We start from the raw sequence: 18,744 nt of genomic DNA, 5'->3' as shown, positions 1-18,744 counted from the left end.
CATGTGCAGGCCAATGAACACCAACTACCATGCACAACTTCGTCATAATGGACGCATACGAAATAGCCCCAGTAGTACCTCCTCTCAAAAACCTCAGAATCCCCTGGTATATAACCATCCCCAAATAAATGTAATCCCCCAACAGAATACCCCAAAGCAGACGAGCACGCTCCACAGTAATCTCATGCACATGAGAAGATGGCATGATGTTAGCACAAATAAACGAGTTCCAAGCCCGTGCACACCTGTTCATGCACGATGCAAGAAACGTGGAGTAATCAAGATTGCCCCTCTTGAACTTCCAATGAGTCCTTGGCACACAGAGAGTAGCAACGATGAGATCCAAATCAAAGTCCTCAGGAGTCTTATCGTTCCAAGTGTCCTGGCCCACCTTCCTCGCAGGCTGCTCAATCACCGTCCTGATAGCCTCAGTACTGTACTCAACAGTCCTCCCCCTCACCATCGTGAAACCATTCTTCTCCGCCTTAGCGTTGGCATAGAACTCCCGCACAACACTCATGGGCACAGCAGCGGGAGCCTCACAAAAAGTAACCCAGCCCATCTCAAGAATCATCTCCAAAAGCTTACCATCATTCCCTGAGGGCAGAAAACCTCGCTCCTTAGCAATGGGCTTTGAGAGAAGCCTCGTGTACTCCTCCTCATCCTCGGGAGTAGAAAACCTTGGCCTCACACCATTCACAGTTGAAGAATCGGTGGCGCTGCTTCCAACTTATGTTCTTTGTCTCTTGGGTGCCATCGGGATTGAAAGAGAGAGAATAAAAGCTTAAGTGTTTAGAGAATTTGTGTTTGAGAGTTTGTGAATTGGTGGAGAAGTTGTATGCAAGTGTATGTATTTATAGGTGGAGGGGTATGAATTCTATAAGGAATAGAAGTGGTAACTGATTATGGGAATCGTGGGAATAATGGAATTGATTAAGAGAGGGAATTATGGGATGTGGAAGAGTAAAAATCGGGTTGGAGTTGATTTTTGGTTTAAATCCCGATTTTCTCTTAAAACTGCCTTTTTTTTTGACAGGGACCCGGCGCGGCCGCGCGCTAGGATAGTGCGGGCGCGCTCACTCTCTGGAAAACCGGTGCGGCCGGGCGCTGGATCAGCGCGGGCGTGCTTGGTTACTGGAAAAATGGCGCGACCACGTGCTTGGCCAACGCGGGCGCGCCCAACTTCTGTACTTGGTCCTGAATTTTTTCCTTTTTCTAATTTTTTTGTGTTTTTCTCCTTTCTTCTTGCTTCCTCTACCTACGAATGTACAACATACTTGGGGTGCCTCCCAAGAAGAGCTTCTTTTACGTCACTAGCTCGACGTAGAATCTTGAGATCAAATGGATAATAAAATGACACTAAGCTCCTCGCGGGTTGCCGTGTCACCGTAATAATGCTTCAACCGTTGACCATTTACTTTGAATGTTTAGCCCGGATCATTCTCAAAAATTTCCACCGCTCCATGTGGAAACACAGTTTTGACAATAAACGGCCCTGACCATCTTGACTTCAACTTTCCAGGAAAAAGACGGAGACGAGAGTTAAATAAAAGAACTTGTTGCCCCGACACAAATGACTTGAGCACTAGACCCCTATTGTGCCACCTCTTGACTTTCTCCTTATACATTTTATTGTTCTCATAAGCTTGGAGTTGAAACTCGTCAAGTTCATTTAATTAAAGCATCCTCTTCTTTCCAGCCGCATCCAAGTCCAGATTTAACTTCTTCAAAGCCCAATATGCTTTATGCTCGAGTCCACAGGCACATGACACCCCTTACCGTAAACAACTGAAACAGCGACATTCCCAATGGAGTCTTATATGTTGTTCTATACGCCCAAACAGCTTCATCAAGCTTTAAAGACCAATCCTTCCTTGATGGACAAACCACTTTGTCCAAAATGTGCTTAATCTCTCTGTTAGATACCTCATCTTGACCATTTGTCTGAGGATGATAAGCCATAGTAATGCGATGATTCATATTATACCTTTTCATCATAGCAGTGAACTTGCGATTGCAAAAATGCGACCCCTCATCACTGATTATGACTTTTGGAGTTCCAAACCTTGTGAATATATGCTTGTGAAGAAAATTAAGCACCACTTTCGCATCGTTCGTTGGCAATGCCTTACCTTCAACCCATTTTGACACGTAATCAACCGCCAACAAGATATACTGATTGTTACAAGATGAGACAAATGGCCCCATGAAGTCAATTCCCCAAACATCGAAGACCTTAACCTCGAGAAGCACATTAAGAGGCATCTCATCCCTATTAGACATATTACCCACACATTGACATCGATCACATTTCAAAACAAACTGATGAGCATCTTTAAACAATGTCGGCCAAAAGAAACCTGCTTGAAGAACACAAACTGCTGTCTTTTCTCCACCATAATGTCCTCCATAAGCCATTGAGTGGCAATCTCGCAAGATCCCCCCTATTTCATTGTAAGGAATACATCTCCTGATGATTTGATCAGCTCCTTGGCGAAAAAGAAATGTCTCATCCCACCTATACCACTTCCCTTCATGAAGAAACTTCTTCCTTTGAGCATAAGATAAGTCAGGAGGCATGATATTACTCACAAGGTAGTTCACAATGTCTGCAAACAATGATTCTTCTTCTTACACTCCAAATAGCTGCTCATCGGGGAAAGACTCATTTATCAAAGTCCTATCCAATGAAGTAGCATTAGGATTCTCTAAACGCGAGAGATGATCAATAACTTGATTTTCAGTTCATTTCCTGTCCTTGATCTCTAGTTCAAATTCTTGGAGCAAAAGAACCCATCGAATCAATCTAGGCTTCGAGTCCTTCTTTGAGACGAGATATCGAATTGCAGTGTGATCAGTGAAAACTGTCACCTTAGTCCCAAGTAGATAAGATCAAAATTTCTCAAAACCATAGACAATAGCCAAAAGTTCTTTCTCCGTAGTAGTGTAATTCAGTTGAGCACCATTTAGAGTCTTACTAGCATAGTAGACCTCATGTAATATGTTGTTCTTCCTCTGCCCAAGAACTGCTCCAACTGCATAGTCGCTTGCATCGCACATCATCTCAAAAGGCTCATTCCAATCAGGTGCAGTTTTGACAGGTGCCGTAATTAAACTCTTCTTGAATGTCTCAAAAGCTGCAAGGCACTCTTCATCAAACTTGAAAGGAATATCTTTCTCTAACAAACTACACAAAGGCATTGAAATTTTCGAGAAATCTTTGATGAAACACCTGTAGAAACCCGCATGACCAAGAAAATTACGAATTCCTTTAACCGAAATGGGTGGAGGAAGATTCTCAATAACCCCCACCTTGGCCTTATCCACCTCAAGACCCTTACTAGAAACCTTATGCCCGAGAATGGTGCCCTATCCTACCATAAAGTGACATTTTTCCCAATTGAGAACCAGATTGGTCTCAACACACCTCTTGAGAACATGTCCAAGATTTTTCAAGCATTCGTCAAAAGAATCGCCAAATACAGAGAAGTCATCCATGAACACTTCGACGTTCTTCCAATCATATCAGAAAAAATGGCCATCATACATCGCTGAAATGTGGCTGGCGCACCACACAAACCAAAAGAAACTCGTCTGAAGGCGAAAGTACCAAATGAACAAGTGAAGGTAGTTTTCTCCTGATCTTCTGGAGCGATACAAATCTGATTGTAACCCAAATAGCCATCCAAAAGACAATGGTACTCATGACCGGCCAACGTGTCAAACATCTGATCAATGAATGGAAAAGGGAAGTGATCCTTCCTAGTGGATTTGTTTAGCTTCCTGTAGTCCATGCAAAATCTCCACCCCATAATTGTCCTTGTAGGAATAAGCTAATTCTTCTCATTTTCTACCACAGTAATTCCACCTTTCTTTGGTTCACATTGAACCGGGCTTACCCAAGAACTGTCAGAGATAGGGTAGATGATCCCTGCATCTAGCCACTTAAGAATTTCCTTCTTCACTACCTCCTTCATGATAGGATTAAGTCTTCTTTGCTGCTTGACCGTAGGTTTGCTACCTTCTTCTAGCAGAATTTTATGCATATAGTAAGAAGGGCTGATTTGATATTTGTTATAGTCCATCCGATTGCCGACTTGAACTCTCTCAGAATTCTCAAAAGCTTTTCCTCATCACTACCTGAAAGGTCAGATGCAATAATAACAGGTAGAGTAGATGCATCACCTAAAAATGCATACCTCAAATGTTCAGGTAAAGGCTTAAGCTCGAGAGTGGGAGCTTCCTCAATAGAAGGCTAGAGGCATTTATGAGCTTTATCCAATTCCTCCATTCCAAGAGATTCAAAAGGCATATCAATTTTACTTTTCCGGGAAAATCATTTAAATATTGCAATTGTTCTTCACCTTCGTCATCTTCACTATCTGAATTCCCCAATAAGGCTTTTTCTAAGACATCAGACCTTAGCAATTGATCAAGTTCCGATGTGACCACCGAATCGACCAGCTCCACTTTTAAGTACTCCTCATTATCAGTAGGAAATTTCATAGCATTGAACATATTAAAAGTAACATCCTGATCCAGAACTCGCATGGTGAGCTCAACTTTCTGTACATCTATCAAGGTTTGGCCAGTCGCCAAGAAAGGTCTTCCCAAGATTATAGGAATCTTCTTATCCTCCTCAAAATCAAGAATTTCAAAATCAGCAGGAAAGATGAGTTTATCAACCTTGACCAAGACATCCTCCACAATACCTCGCGGGTATGTAATAGAACGGTCAGCCAGCTGCAAGGTCTTATATGTTGGTTTGGGATCAGGTAAGTCCAGCTGCTAGAAAATTGACAAAGGCATCAGATTGATGCTAGCTCCCAAATCACATAAGCATCTGTCAAAAGACACTTTTCCAATAGTACATGGAATGGTGAAGCTACTTGGATCTTTAAGCTTCGGAGGTAACTTCTGTTGCAGCACAGCACTGCATTCCTCCGTGAGAGCGACAATCTCTAAATCATCTAGCTTCACTTTCCGGGAGAGAATACCTTTCATAAACTTTGCATAACTAGGCATCTGCTCGAGAGCCTCGGTGAAAGGTATGTTGATATGCAGTTTCTTGAACACCTCCAGAAACTTCTCAAATTGCTTGTCCAGCTTTTTCTTCTGCAGCCGCTTAGGAGAAGGTGGTGGAGGATAGATTTGTTTCTCCCCTGTATCACCCTCAGGCGGAGTGTGCTCAACAGAAGTCTTCCTTGGTTCCACTTCTTCATCTTTCTACACTACTTCTTTCTCAGCCCCAATTTCTTCAGTTAACTCTTGAGTTTGTTCAGGATTCACAACCTTCCCAGACCTCGAAGTGATTTCCTTTACCTGCTCCTTAGCTTCCCTCTTTCCTGGCACTTCAGTGTCACTAGGCAATGTACCTGGCTGCCGATTTAGCACGGCATTGGCAATTTTCCCAATTTGATTTTCCAAGGTCCTGATAGAAACAGCTTGACTCTTGCACATAAGCTTCAATTCCTCCAATTCGGATTTTTTATTAGCTTGTTGCAGCTGGAGTTGTTGTCTTGGTGCATACTGCGGTGGCTGAAAACCAGGGGGGTTGTACTGCTTAGCTGGATATTGCTGATAAGGCTGTTGAACCGTATTCTGAGCGTTGTTCCAACTGAAATTTGGATGATTGTGGTTGTTAGGATGATAGGTGGCTGGCATAGGTTGCTACGATCGCTGGAAGTTGGTCACAAACTGAGCTGATTCACTAGAAATTGTGCATTGATCAGTCTCGTGGGCTCCAGCACATAGATCGCAGACACTAGTGATTTGATTAACTCCATAATTCGCCAAGGTGTCCACCATCATTGTCAACGCCTTTAGTTGGGCAGCGATAGCAGTTGCTGCGTCCAACTCCAGAATTCCTGCTACTTTTCCATGAGTCAGTCTCTGAGAAGGATTCTGGTACTCATTAACATCCATCAGTTCAATAAGTTCATAAGCTTCATCGTAGCTCTTAGCCCACAAGGCTCCTCCTGATGCTGCATCAATCATGGGTCTAGAAGTAGGACCCAATCCATTATAGAAATAGTTGATAATCATCCAATCAGGCATGCCATAGTATGGGACTTCCTTAGCACCTCCTTATATCGATCCCAAGCCTCACACAGAGATTCTCCAGTTTGTTGAGCAAACTGAGTAAGAGCATTCCTGATTGCGGCAGTCTTCGCCATGGGGAAGAATTTAGTGAGAAACTTTTGAGCAAGATCTTCCTAAGTGGTGATAGACCCTGCTGGTAGAGAGTGTAACCAGCACTTAGCCTTGTCCCTCAGAGAGAATGGGAAGAGACATAGTTTGATAGAATCTTCAGTCACATAATTGAACTTGAAAGTATCGCAGATCTCGATGAAATCCCTGATGTGCATGTTGGGGTCTTCAGTAGGAGAACCCCAAACTGAACTGAGTTCTGTATCATCTGGATCGTGCTTGACTTGATCTCAAAAGTGTTATCTCTGATGGCTGGTATGATGATGCTAGAATGAATATCTTTAATCTTAGGCTTTGAATAGTCCATCAAAGCCTTCAGATTTTCTGCTTGATCACCCATAGCTACTACAATTGGCTCTTCAACTTTCTCTTCTTCCTCTAACTTCTCTTTATCCTCAAAAACTTCCCTACGAACCAGCACAAGTTCTTCCTCAGCTTTATCCAGTGTTCTCTTGCGAGGACGCGAACGCGAATGAGTACACGAATTAATATACATTGATTCCATTAAAAGTTATCCTTGATCGGGTAATGATAAAATTGGACATTGGGTATATTATGAATCATTTGAGAAATATGAATGATCTAGATGGGATTTAACCCTCCTATTTTGTTGTGTATATGTTGTGTACTTGATGATTACATGAACAAAACACCTTGGTAGATTTTACTTAGTGAAATTATGTAGCACTCGACGGATAAGGTTTATAGTCCCGACGGATGACTCAATATAGTCCCGACGGATGATGACTTATTATCCATCGAGTGAGTAGCTTATGTAACAATAAGTCTATAGCACATTTCTGCATACACATTGTTTAGAATCTGTAGTAGTATTTGAGTCATGTTGACCTCAGTTAGATATGCAGAATAGGTTGATTAATTGTACATAGATGATGTCTTGTAATTCTTCATAAGTGAAATGAAGTCAAGTGCCTGATTGCTACCCGACGGATAAACAACAATGAACCTGACGGAAGATCAACAACCCGACGGATGATCAATAACTCGACAGATGATCATGAACCCGACGGATAAAGAATTCAAATATCAGTTGACAGTGACAACACTGTCACATGCGTCAAGTGGATGCAAATGGAATGTGGTAGCCTATTCAACTGGGTTTTCAAGAAAAAAGAAGCATTGCCATTTCCATGCTATTATGAAGATATTCAAAGATGCTGGAATATAGTAATGAAGTAGCATTGTAATAGACTAGATAGTTTTGTTTTATTATCCTGTCTCATTACTTTGTAATCTTGGTTGTAATAACCCCAATTTTTGGAAATTTTTGAAACACGAATGAATAGTAACTTTTGCTGATGATGCTGATTAAGGAAAATTATCAGAACACGCTATATAGGAGTACTGTTATGGAAATTCTAATATCGTATTAGTACTCCATAAAGTAAATAAGTGTATGTAAAGATCATCAGAATCCATATTCGAACACTTTGATTTTTCCCGAAAATCCACCAGATACCGAAAGAATTGAGTATAAGGTAACATGATTAAAAGGATTTAAATTCAAGGATTATAAGAGAGGATCATAAAAGGAATATAAATTATTAAGAGGGTTTAGGGGAACCCAAGTAATAAGATCCAGAGTATGATCTCTCAAACGATAAACGAGAACGAAAGTTAAGCGAACCGTAAAACAAATAAGCGACCAAGAGACAAGCTTGTACAAGAAGCCAATGATGGTGACATCATCAAACCACAAGGAAGAGACATGTGGCAAATGGATGACATAGGCATGGTGACATAAGCATGACAAATGTAGGGATTGTTGGTTGATTACAAGCCACACAAATTTTACCATGGTTAAAAGGTAATTAAACAAAACAAAAGGAAACAACCAATCAAAACAAATCAAAAACACAAAACACAAGTTGACTTTCCCCATTTCATGAAGAAGCTCTTGGCCTTTTCCATTTCAAGGAAGAAGAAAATTCAAAAAACCAAGTTCCAAGCCTTGTTAATTAGTGAGGTAATTATCTAAGGTTCCTTGTACATAGATATAGATATCCTATGAATCTAAGCTTCCAATTCCTTCACAATCTCTTCCAATAATTCATGGAAGAAGAGAGTGAATAGTGTTTTTCAAGAACTTGAAATTTTGATCTTGTGTTTTTGCTTAGATAAAGCTTTAGTAAGGATTTTCCAAGGTTGTTCCAAGCTCATTACTTACTCCTACTCACAAGGAAGGTATAATCTCTTAACCTAGCATATTTATTGAATATTAAGAGCTTGTTATGAGTAGTATAGTTTATGAGAAGCATGGTTATTGAATATATAGAGATTGGCTGGTTTTGTAATGTTTTTAGAATGGTAAATCTTGATTATTAGTTAATGAACTTAAGTAAGCTCTTAGTTCATGATTGAGAAGTAGTATAAATTGGAAATCTTGAGTTGTTGGGGCTGTTGTAGTAAAGAATGGATGAAGTTTGGTTGTAGTGGTGATTGTGGGTTGAATTGTGAATTGATTGGAATGGTTTAAATTTGGTAATCGCGTAAATATAGCCGTCGTAATGCCCGATTTACCTTAGACTGCTTTTGTTCTTAACATTAGGACCCGTGAACTCACTGTTAGGTTTTGACCATTGCCATGATTAGTTAGTTCATGTTACGAGCTTCGTTTTGATATGTGGTTCGCTTGAATCCGATGTACGATTTAGGAGAAATGACCGTTTTAAGTAACGGCATTTCGCGAACGGACCATTACCCCTCGCCTTATTTTGAAACCTTGGTTAAGGCCCCTAAAGACTAATTGGATTACGAAACAATTATGTAATGTGGATTAGGAAGTTGGTAAATTACTCGCGAAAGAATCGCCTTAAAATTCATAATGGTTAATTTATTAAAAATGGTGGAGCCGAGGGTACTCGAGCGACTTAAGTGAATCGTTAAGTGCAAAAGCGAGCGTTAGAGTCTAGTTGGTTAAAGTGTAGATTCTTAAGCAACTTTGGTTTAATTCCAACTTATATGTTATTTATAGGTTACCGGGCTCATCCCAGGCCTTTTACCACCCCCAGTCGCTCAGGCAAGTTTTCTACCCGTTATACTGTTGTTGTGATGTATATATGTATATGCATTATCTTGTGATAGATGCATGATGGTTAATTAGAAAATCTTGCGATATATTGGAGCATGTGATATGGTATATATGCATGTCTGTTTCGTAATCTTGATATAAATCTGTTGATTCAAATGCTTATAAGTTGCATAATACCTATGCTAGAGATAAGCAGTAGTTGCGTATAACCTTAGTATAGGGGATCCAAAGGTGAACATTTCCTAACACCGGGAGTCGATGTTCCCGAGTATATTATATATATTTTTATATATATATAGATATAGTTTTCAAAATTTTTAATCGAATAAGGTTTATTCGATAGCTTTATTTTATTTAATGAATATTAATTTGAATACTCATTCGAGGACTTATGACTCGCTTTATTTTATTTAATGAATATTATTTGAATATTCATTTGAGAACTTATGACTCCGCTTATTTATTAAATAATATTATTTATTTTATTAAAGAATAATGTTTTAATAATCAAACATATTTTCGATTATTCAAATAAAGATCATACTTTCGTATAAGTATATCTTTGGTTATTTAATATCCATTTAAAGTATGAGTTTTAAAACTTCTACTTCAATTATTTTTATAAGGATTATCCTTTTGGGAATATTATTTAAATAATAATATTCAGATATTTTCTAATATATCGGGACTAATTTATTTCATTAAATCCGCATTACTCTAAATATTCTTAAAATTTTTTTCGAGTCTTCAAAATGATTTTAAAAGTTAGAGCGGATCCCAAAAACTCGTTCTCAGATTTAAGATCTTCCTTTCGAAGGAGACTTGAATATTTGCTCAAAAATCTTAGGGATCCGGCTCTGTGGTGTATTTTATATTCGCAACGAGGTTGCTGTTTTGAGAAAATAATTTGATTACTTGCCCAATGTTCGGGAAGTAAGTCCATCTAATTGAGTCGGCATAAGCGACAGGCCGGGGTACGGTCTATGAAGGTGTAAGAGGCTGGGTGACAGTCCATCCACGCGTGAGTGGCCGGGTAACGGTCTAGCGCGAGGTCCTAATGCGGCCAGGGTGATGACCGGCGAGGAATTCATCAATCTACAGTAGAAAAGGTTACTTATTGGTATCTTTGCCTGATCAGCAAGATATCGGGTTTATGCCAAAATTCTTTTTCTTTCCAAAATTCATTGGATGTTACAAACTCTGTTCATACTTTACATAACAGAGGTTTCCAGGAAATGTATAAGAGATATATATGTGGATATATATATCGGGACTAAATGAAGTATCTCGTAACTTCATTTCTTTTAAACAACATTTCAAAGATTGAATCTATTCAAGTCTTATCTTGTAGTCTCATCTATGTGATGAACTTTTGAAATTAATTATAACTTGAACGGTGGTAGTTCAAGTAGTATTTAGAAAATATATAAGTATATTGGAGTATCTTTTAACTTCATCTTTTAAACTTATATCTAGTAAATGATTATCTTATGCATGTCAAAGATTTTCAGAAAATCGTAGAGACAAGGTTAGATATATGAGATCACCTTGCAACGATATTTTTATACAGTTATAAACTGGAACTCTGTGTATATTATACATGTCAGAGGATTTCAAAGATTGTGAAAAGTATATATGTATATATATACTGAATATTTTGCGACTTGGTCGCGTTAAGATATCAACTTGGTTCATTTCTTCTTGACCAAGACTTTGATGAGTACTATGAGAATGCTCATATACAGTTAATTATTATACATATTATTTCGGTGGGTTTGTTGCTCACCCTTGCTTTCTTCTTTCATCACACAACAACAGATAGAAAAGATGAACAGGACCAAGCTTCCAATTCGCAAGCGGTTAGGAAATGTTCCGAAGTTTTCTGGAAGCGTTGATGCCGCCGTAGCTGAGGTAAGAACTACCAGTAGGCTAGGTTTTCAACTATTGATGAACCAGGCTTATGTATATTATGAATTGTAATAATGGAAAAGAATATGTAAATTATTCAGAAACCCTTTTGAGGTGAAATTGTTTATAATTGTGGAGTAAAATGACTTGTGTTATATTTGGTATTCATCTCTGAGACTATAACTTATGGTGTGTGTGTGTATATTGTGGGGTCACAGTATGCAGCAGTTGGTTGATTGTTAAGGTTAAGTATTATTAAGGGAAATGGAACTCTTGACAACCCGAATCCCCGACCCCAGATTTGGGGGTGTTACAGAAATGGTATCAGAGCTAAGCATTATAAACCTCAGAGATGATGTGCCGTTAAGATAATAAGTTCACTAAGATAATAAGAACTCTTGCCAAGTTCATAGTCGGGCTACCTAACGTAGTACTGACAGTTAAAACCCTTACGGGAACCCTTATAAATATTATGATAGTAACATAATTCGTTCTCGTATAGGGCAGCGGGGCACCGAACCCTGAGGTTCAGGAGCATCAGCATGAGGATGTTTTATTGCATATGGGAGATCAAATTGTGAATCCAATAGAGTACCCTAATGAGGGACCGGATGAGATTCATATTGAGAATGTTGCGATTGAGGATGTTATCCCAGAAGGGATTGTTGCTGAGGAGGATCTCGTGGAGGATCCTGACGAGAATGAAGAGAGGACCGCTGAGGAATTAATGACCGTAGTCAGGGCGACTACCAGAGCTAGAATGGCCGCGAGGGTGGCACTAGAGGATGAAGAGTTACCAAGGGCACAAAGGATAATGAGGGCAAAAGGAGTGGGGCCTTCCACGACACCAATTATACCAGTATCAGACCCTCTTCCAGAGGTTCCTGTTGACATCCATGAGGTTCCACCAATTCCTGTTCCCTCCCCTATACAAAGCCCAACACCTACTGAGGAAATGCCACCTTTATCTCCTGTACCATTGTCACCTGATACCGTGCTAGGTTATCCATTTGGATCCCCTGGGTCTGCACCACCTGCACCCCATGGACTGCTAGATGCTACCACTCAGGCTTCTCTTATCGCCGATTATCATATGACTATGGGTGGCCTGTCTAAGGCCCGTAATGTTAGGAGTGATCTATTGGATCGACTTACTGCACCAAGGATTGAGGGCGGGGTACTTCCGGCAGGATTAGCTTATAGCATGGACAGGATAGGGGCTACCACCCGAATTACAGCTAGAGGCCATCTTGAGGGTCAGGTTGATCCAGCTCTACTTGCGACTATCTTATACCTCATCACCTCTGTGATGGAGCAGGTTAGGGATATCGTGCGTGCCCGCATTTCTTGATCCATGGTAGTGTGTAGAGCCAGAGCGATCAGACAAGGGTTTCATATAGCACCGCTTTTGGAGGATTAGCCTAAGTTATGAATGATTAGTTTTAATGACTAGATGATTATCTATGGTAGTACCTTTGGGATAGAAGCGATCAGATCAAATGATGTAATTCTCTTTAATGTGTTCAGTTGTTGTACCCTCGAACAAATGGTTATGTATATATTCATTAATTTCAGTTCAAATAAGTTTATTTGTGATAAGTTCATATTGTTAATTGCACTATTAACACTTAAGAGAGTGTCATGAAGTTTATAGAACTTCAGAATTCATAATTTGCAATCATGCAAGGACTGAACGAGGAAAAGACTTAAGCAAAGTAAGTAAGACAAATATCCAGAGATTCTCAAAATTTTTCCAAGCATGATGCACCCACGAGGAATAAGATTAGGGTCAAACCTTGAATGTGATAATCAGGGAGGTCTCAATTAAGATATAGGGAACCCAAAATATAATGAAGTGGAAAATGAGGATTTTAAATTAAAAGATGACCCCAATTATGGGGAGTAGGAAGAAATATTTAGACTGAGAAAACAGAAGTCGCGCAAGATAGGAAGAACCAGGATGGTACTCCTATTGGGCAATCCATGGACCTGCCTAAAACAAAACTTATACTTTTACCCCTAACCACCACCTTGAGGAAACAATGTGGTGTGAAATTCTTTCAGGACCTTTAAGTCGCTAAGCTCTCAGAGTTCCAAGGAAATAGCTGACCCCGTCGAGGCAAGAGCCTGGCTAAAGGAAATACAGGAATCATTTGAGATTCTAAATGATTGACGAATCACAAAAGAATGTTTTTATCACTTACCCTCCTAAGAGAGAGACCACCCGCTGGTGAAAGACCAAAAAAGGCACGGAGCCAGAGGTTATGATAAAATGATTAAAGTTCAGTCAATTGTTTTCGAGAAAGTAATTTCCAAGGTTAGAGAGATAGTGTAAAAGCTTTAGATCCAGAACAAAGGCGGACGAGTATGATGAATTATGAATCTAAGTTGTAAAAGTTGTCAAGATTCGTTCTGAGGACACGAATCCCAGAATGACATGATGTTTGAAGTAAATGATTAGTGGGTTCATGAAATGATCGTAAGAGAAAGGAAAATAAAAAAAAACTGAAGTGGAAAGGAATATAAAGGCAATAGAGTTTGAGGAATGATAAGGGAGTTGGGTATGAGGAAACCCTAAAGACTCGTAACAATAGAAATAGAAAAGTATGTGATCGTCAGGATGAGGATGATTCACTATGAGTTAAAGTTGATGGTTGAAGGCATAAGAGATGTACATATTGTACCCCCTTTAAGTTGGGAGAATTCGAGGAAACCTTGAGATAGTTCGAAGGATAAATAATGAGACGCGGATAGACTGAGGAGACAAGAAAGTAGGAAATTAGGAAAATTGGATGAAGGAAGTGACCTTCAAAAATGTGAAGTGTAAGACCGGTGGCATGATACCCAGAAAGGGAGACGCCAGGTATGAAAGACATCCCAACATTGAGATGACTGTTGAGATAAACAACAAAAGTAAATGAGGAATTATTAAGAAGAAGTTCACGTTGAACACGAGCAATATCTTCCAGGACATCCCTGTTGTCATTACCAAATTAGGAAAGAAAAGCGGGTAACCATTGTTATCTTTTGAAGGCCATATGTATTGACCTCAGTTTGAATAAGGATGCTATTGTGAAATTGGTATAGACTATCTGGGTGGGAATGATTGAATAAGATAATCTATCAAGGATATATGACTTGATTTATCCATGGAAGGATGCAAGTACCTTTTTAAAGGTGGAATTAAGCATACAACTTCAATAACTTGAGATGAACCATAGGGGAATGTATGAAGGTTGGCATTTCACCCTTAATAGGGATAGTATGAGTTTTGACAGTATGAATTGGAAAGGATTAAGGTAACAACAACCTTTGAGGATCAGTGAAGATATTTTTCAGAAATGTATAAACAATGGATTCTAGTATTAGTAAATGATATTTTGATATGCCCTGTATCTAGGGAATACAGGAGGAACGGTTTAAGGATAACCTTAGAGGTTTTACAAGGAAAAATGTAATATTCAAAGTTCTCAAGAATAGAAAATTTGATAAAGGAAATGTGACGTAATTATAATAATGCCAGTTGGGGCACGTGTTGAACCATAAGAAAGTATAGATCGACCCAATAAGGGTCGAGATTGGTGAAAACAAGTAGGACCCGAGATAAGAGACGTCCGAAGTATGATCGAGAGTCAGTCATGACAATGTTAACCTCTAAAAGACCGAGGCAATAACTTATGGAAAAAGGGTGATATATTTTTTTACCAAAGTGTAAGGAAGAGCATTTTCACACAAGCAGTGATTGGAAATGAGGTAGAAAATTTAGTTGAAGATCATTTAAGAGACATTGATTGTAAGGAAATTTTACTATCAGGAAAGGCCAAAGAGGTGGATGACACTTTAAATATAAGAGGATAATTATAGGCGCTCGTGCGAGAGGAATACAGTGATGATGGTTGAAGTCGGGAAGGTTGTATTACGGTTCGGAAGATTGACATTCCTTTTGATGACTGTGCATTACTCAACGGTAATAGTAGTTGGGTAAAGGTTTAATTCGTGTAATCGCCATGAGCGGGCTATCTATCTTAGAAGGTACTATCTTGAGATAAGCCAGAACCATGTTACGAAATGACTAAATGAACCTTTGAGATGCATGTCTCCTAATAAAGACATAAGTTTAATAATGGTATTAACCTGCTATCGTTGTTTTCATTGAAACTCTTCTGCAATTTTACCTGCTTCAGGTCATGAATGTACGTCAGGATCAGGAGTGTTCTTCATGAATCATGAACGGTGATCATGTTACCTCCTTAGAAGAATTTGATATGATATGTATGGACTCCGTATGGTTAGATATTAAGACTTCATGGAAAACGAATGACTATAGTAGGTCCGTGGTGGACTATAGTAATGCATCAACGTTTCTTTGAATAATGAGTCGATTACAACTGTGAGAGTTGTATTGTAATGGATGTTGAGATTGAGTACCACTAATCGGGTCGTGGTGATGTATAAGTTATCATTGATAGACTAATTAAGTCGATTATTTACCTATGATTTATTTATTCCTTCTTATCGATAAAGAGTAGTATTACTATACGAAGAAGGTTGCGGTGTAGCAATGGATTCCAGTAACGATGATATCTAGAACGAAATCCCTTATTCGAGTTTCGATGTCGAGGGCGTTTAAAAAGTGAGTGTTTATGAGCTCGAGCAAGAGTATGGGTCCATGGAATGATGGACGGAATAGTAAATATTCTGGCACGTGAAATGCGATGCTATAATACTTGATGTTGATATATATACACATATGTTTTGTTCTTCTATGACAAACCTCTATAGTTCAGAGGTAGATTCCAAGCCAGATATTTGTGGCAGTATTTTTTTCATATACAATTCTCTTCAATTCGTTCTTTTCTCTCCTTTTCATTTTGTATAAGCTGAGAAGAACAACCCTTCCAGGATGGGAGATATTGCCGAATGACTATCTATCTGTGTGATAGAAGCCTAGTAGGATACGACATGTTGTTTAATTGCTTGTCAAGTACTAAAGGCTGGCCACCTTCTGTACTAACTATGCAATAGAACAAGTGTTCATGATCATAGTGATCACTCAATAAATTCTTTTACTTTTATACGAAGGACCAAGCTTTCGAAGATGGAGGCAGCTAGAGATGAAGTGGTACTAAGTATGGTGGTATTCGTAATGGAAACACGTTCGTGATACTAAGGTTGACGTGGTTATTAAAAGGTTATAGAACGCTAACGAGCAAAAGTGTAACCAGTATAGTATTACGTACAGAAGATAGTAACGACTACGAACTGGAAAAGAATGGGTATTGAGAAGCAAAAGCTATAATGCTAGAAGCTATGATGAGAGTCTGTGCAATAGACTTGAAAGAATTTGGAATGGTCACTTAGCACGGATTGAGTTTTCTTACGACAATAGATCGTATGTCAGTATCGGGATATCGCCTTATGAGATCCTTGAGTGAAGACAATGTCGATCTCCCTTATGTTAGGATGAAGATTGTAGAGCGCAAGATGCTCGGACCCGCAGTAGTCCAAAGGATCAAGGATATAATAGATCTAATCAGAGGACGGCTGGTAGTAGCCCAAGATGGACATAAGAAGTAAGTTGATTTGGCATGAAAGGACAAAGAATAGGAAGTAGGGGACCTAGTGCTGTTATAGGTATTCCCTTGGAAAGGATGGATGAGGTTTGGAAAGAAAGGAAAGCTAAGCCCACGAATTGTTGGACCCTTGGATATATTAAGACGTATTGGGAAGTTAGCATATGAGCTATCCCTACCCCGAACATGTAGCAAGTTCATAACGTGTTCCACGTATCAATGTTAAGGAAGTATAATTCGGATGCCAGATAAATAGGGGCATATGAGCGCATAGGCATGCAACCGGACGTAACCTATATGGAGCAACCAGAAAGGGTTATAGATCAAAAAAGGAACAAGTGCTTAGGAGAAGGGTTATCAAACTAGGCAGAGTTTGGTGGTAGAACCACAATGTGGGAAAATTTACTTGAGACTTAGAAAGTGCAATGCTAAAAGAGCATCCCTATTCATTTTCTATCTGATTCCGGGACGGAATCCTTTTAAGGAGGGGAGACTGTAATAACCCCAATTTTTGGAAATTTTTGAAACACGGATGAATAGTAACTTTTGCTGATGATGCTGATTAAGGAAAATTATCAGAACACGCTATATAGGAGTACTGTTATGGAAATTTTAAGATCGTATTAGTACTTAATAAAGTAAATAAGCGTATGTAAAGATCGTCAGAATCCACATTCGAACACTTTGATTTTTCCCGAAAATCCACCAGATACCGAAAGAATTGAGTATAAGGTAACATGATTAAAAGGATTTAAATTAAAGGATTATAAGAGAGGATCATAAAAGGAATATAAATTATTAAGAAGGGTTTAGGGGAACCCAAGTAATAAGATCCTGAGTATGATCTCTCAAACGATAAACGAGAACAAAAGTTAAGCGAACCGAAAACAAATAAGCGACCAAGAGACAAGCTTGTACAAGAAGCCAAGGATTGTGACATCATTAAACCACAAGGAAGAGACATATGGCAAATGGATGACATAGGCATGGTGACATAAGCATGACAAATGGAGGGATTGTTGGTTGATTACAAGCCACACAAATTTTACCATGGTTAAAAGGTAATTAAGCAAAACAAAAGGAAATAACCAAGCAAAACAAATCAAAAACACAAAACACAAGTTGACTTTCCCCATTTCATGAAGAAGCTCTCGGCCTTTTCCATTTCAAGGAAGAAGAAAATTCAAAAAACCAAGTTCCAAGCCTTGTTAATTAGTGAGGTAATTATCTAAGGTTCCTTGTACATAGATATAGATATCCTATGAATCTAAGCTTCCAATTCCTTCAACATCTCTTCCAATAATTCATGGAAGAAGAGAGTGAATAGTGTTATTCAAGAACTTGAAATTTTGATCTTGTGTTTTTGCTTAGATAAAGCTTTAGTAAGGATTTTCCAAGGTTGTTCCAAGCTCATTACTTACTCCTACTCACAAGGAAGGTATAATCTCTTAACCTAGCATAGTTATTGAATGTTAAGAGCTTGTTATGAGTAGTATAGTTCATGAGAAGCATGGTTATTGAATATTTAGAGATTGGTTGGTTTTGTAATGTTTTTGGAATGGTAAATCTTGATTATTAATTAATGAACTTAAGTAAGCTCTTAGTTCATGATTGAGAAGTAGTATAAATTGGAAATCTTGAGTTGTTGGGGCTGTTGTAGTAAAGAATGGATGAAGTTTGGTTGTAGTGGTGATTGTGGGTTGAATTGTGAATTGATTGGAATGGTTTAAATTTGGTAATCGCGTAAATATAGCCGTCGCTCATACAAGTTTTTTACCCGTTATACTGTTGTTGTGATGTATATATGTATATGCATTATCTTGTGATAGATGCATGATGGTTAATTAGAAAATCTTGCGATATATTGGAGCTTGTGATATGGTATATATGCATGTCTGTTTCGTAATCTTGATATATATCTGTTGATTCAAATGCTTATAAGTTGCATAATACCTATGCTAGAGATAAGCAGTAGTTGCGTATACCCTTAGTATAGGGGAC

General features: G+C 38.8%; 1 long non-coding RNA gene and 1 other non-coding gene across 2 annotated transcripts in view; one reads left to right on the top strand and one right to left on the bottom strand.

Moving 5' to 3' along the window:
- The window catches only part of LOC141724645 (uncharacterized), a 237,801-nt gene that overhangs the window by 59,887 nt on the left and 159,170 nt on the right, over positions 1–18,744 (bottom strand). The window lies entirely within an intron of this gene.
- LOC141680241 (small nucleolar RNA R71) lies at positions 6,056–6,161 on the top strand. The gene has a single exon (XR_012558294.1). It is a non-coding gene; the product is annotated as a small nucleolar RNA R71 (small nucleolar RNA).

The sequence above is a fragment of the Apium graveolens genome, chromosome 1 (genome assembly GCF_009905375.1).
Source record: "Apium graveolens cultivar Ventura chromosome 1, ASM990537v1, whole genome shotgun sequence".
Taxonomy (NCBI): domain Eukaryota; kingdom Viridiplantae; phylum Streptophyta; class Magnoliopsida; order Apiales; family Apiaceae; genus Apium; species Apium graveolens.
Note: the sequence above shows the minus strand (reverse complement) of the source record. Positions and strands in the feature narration are given on the sequence as shown.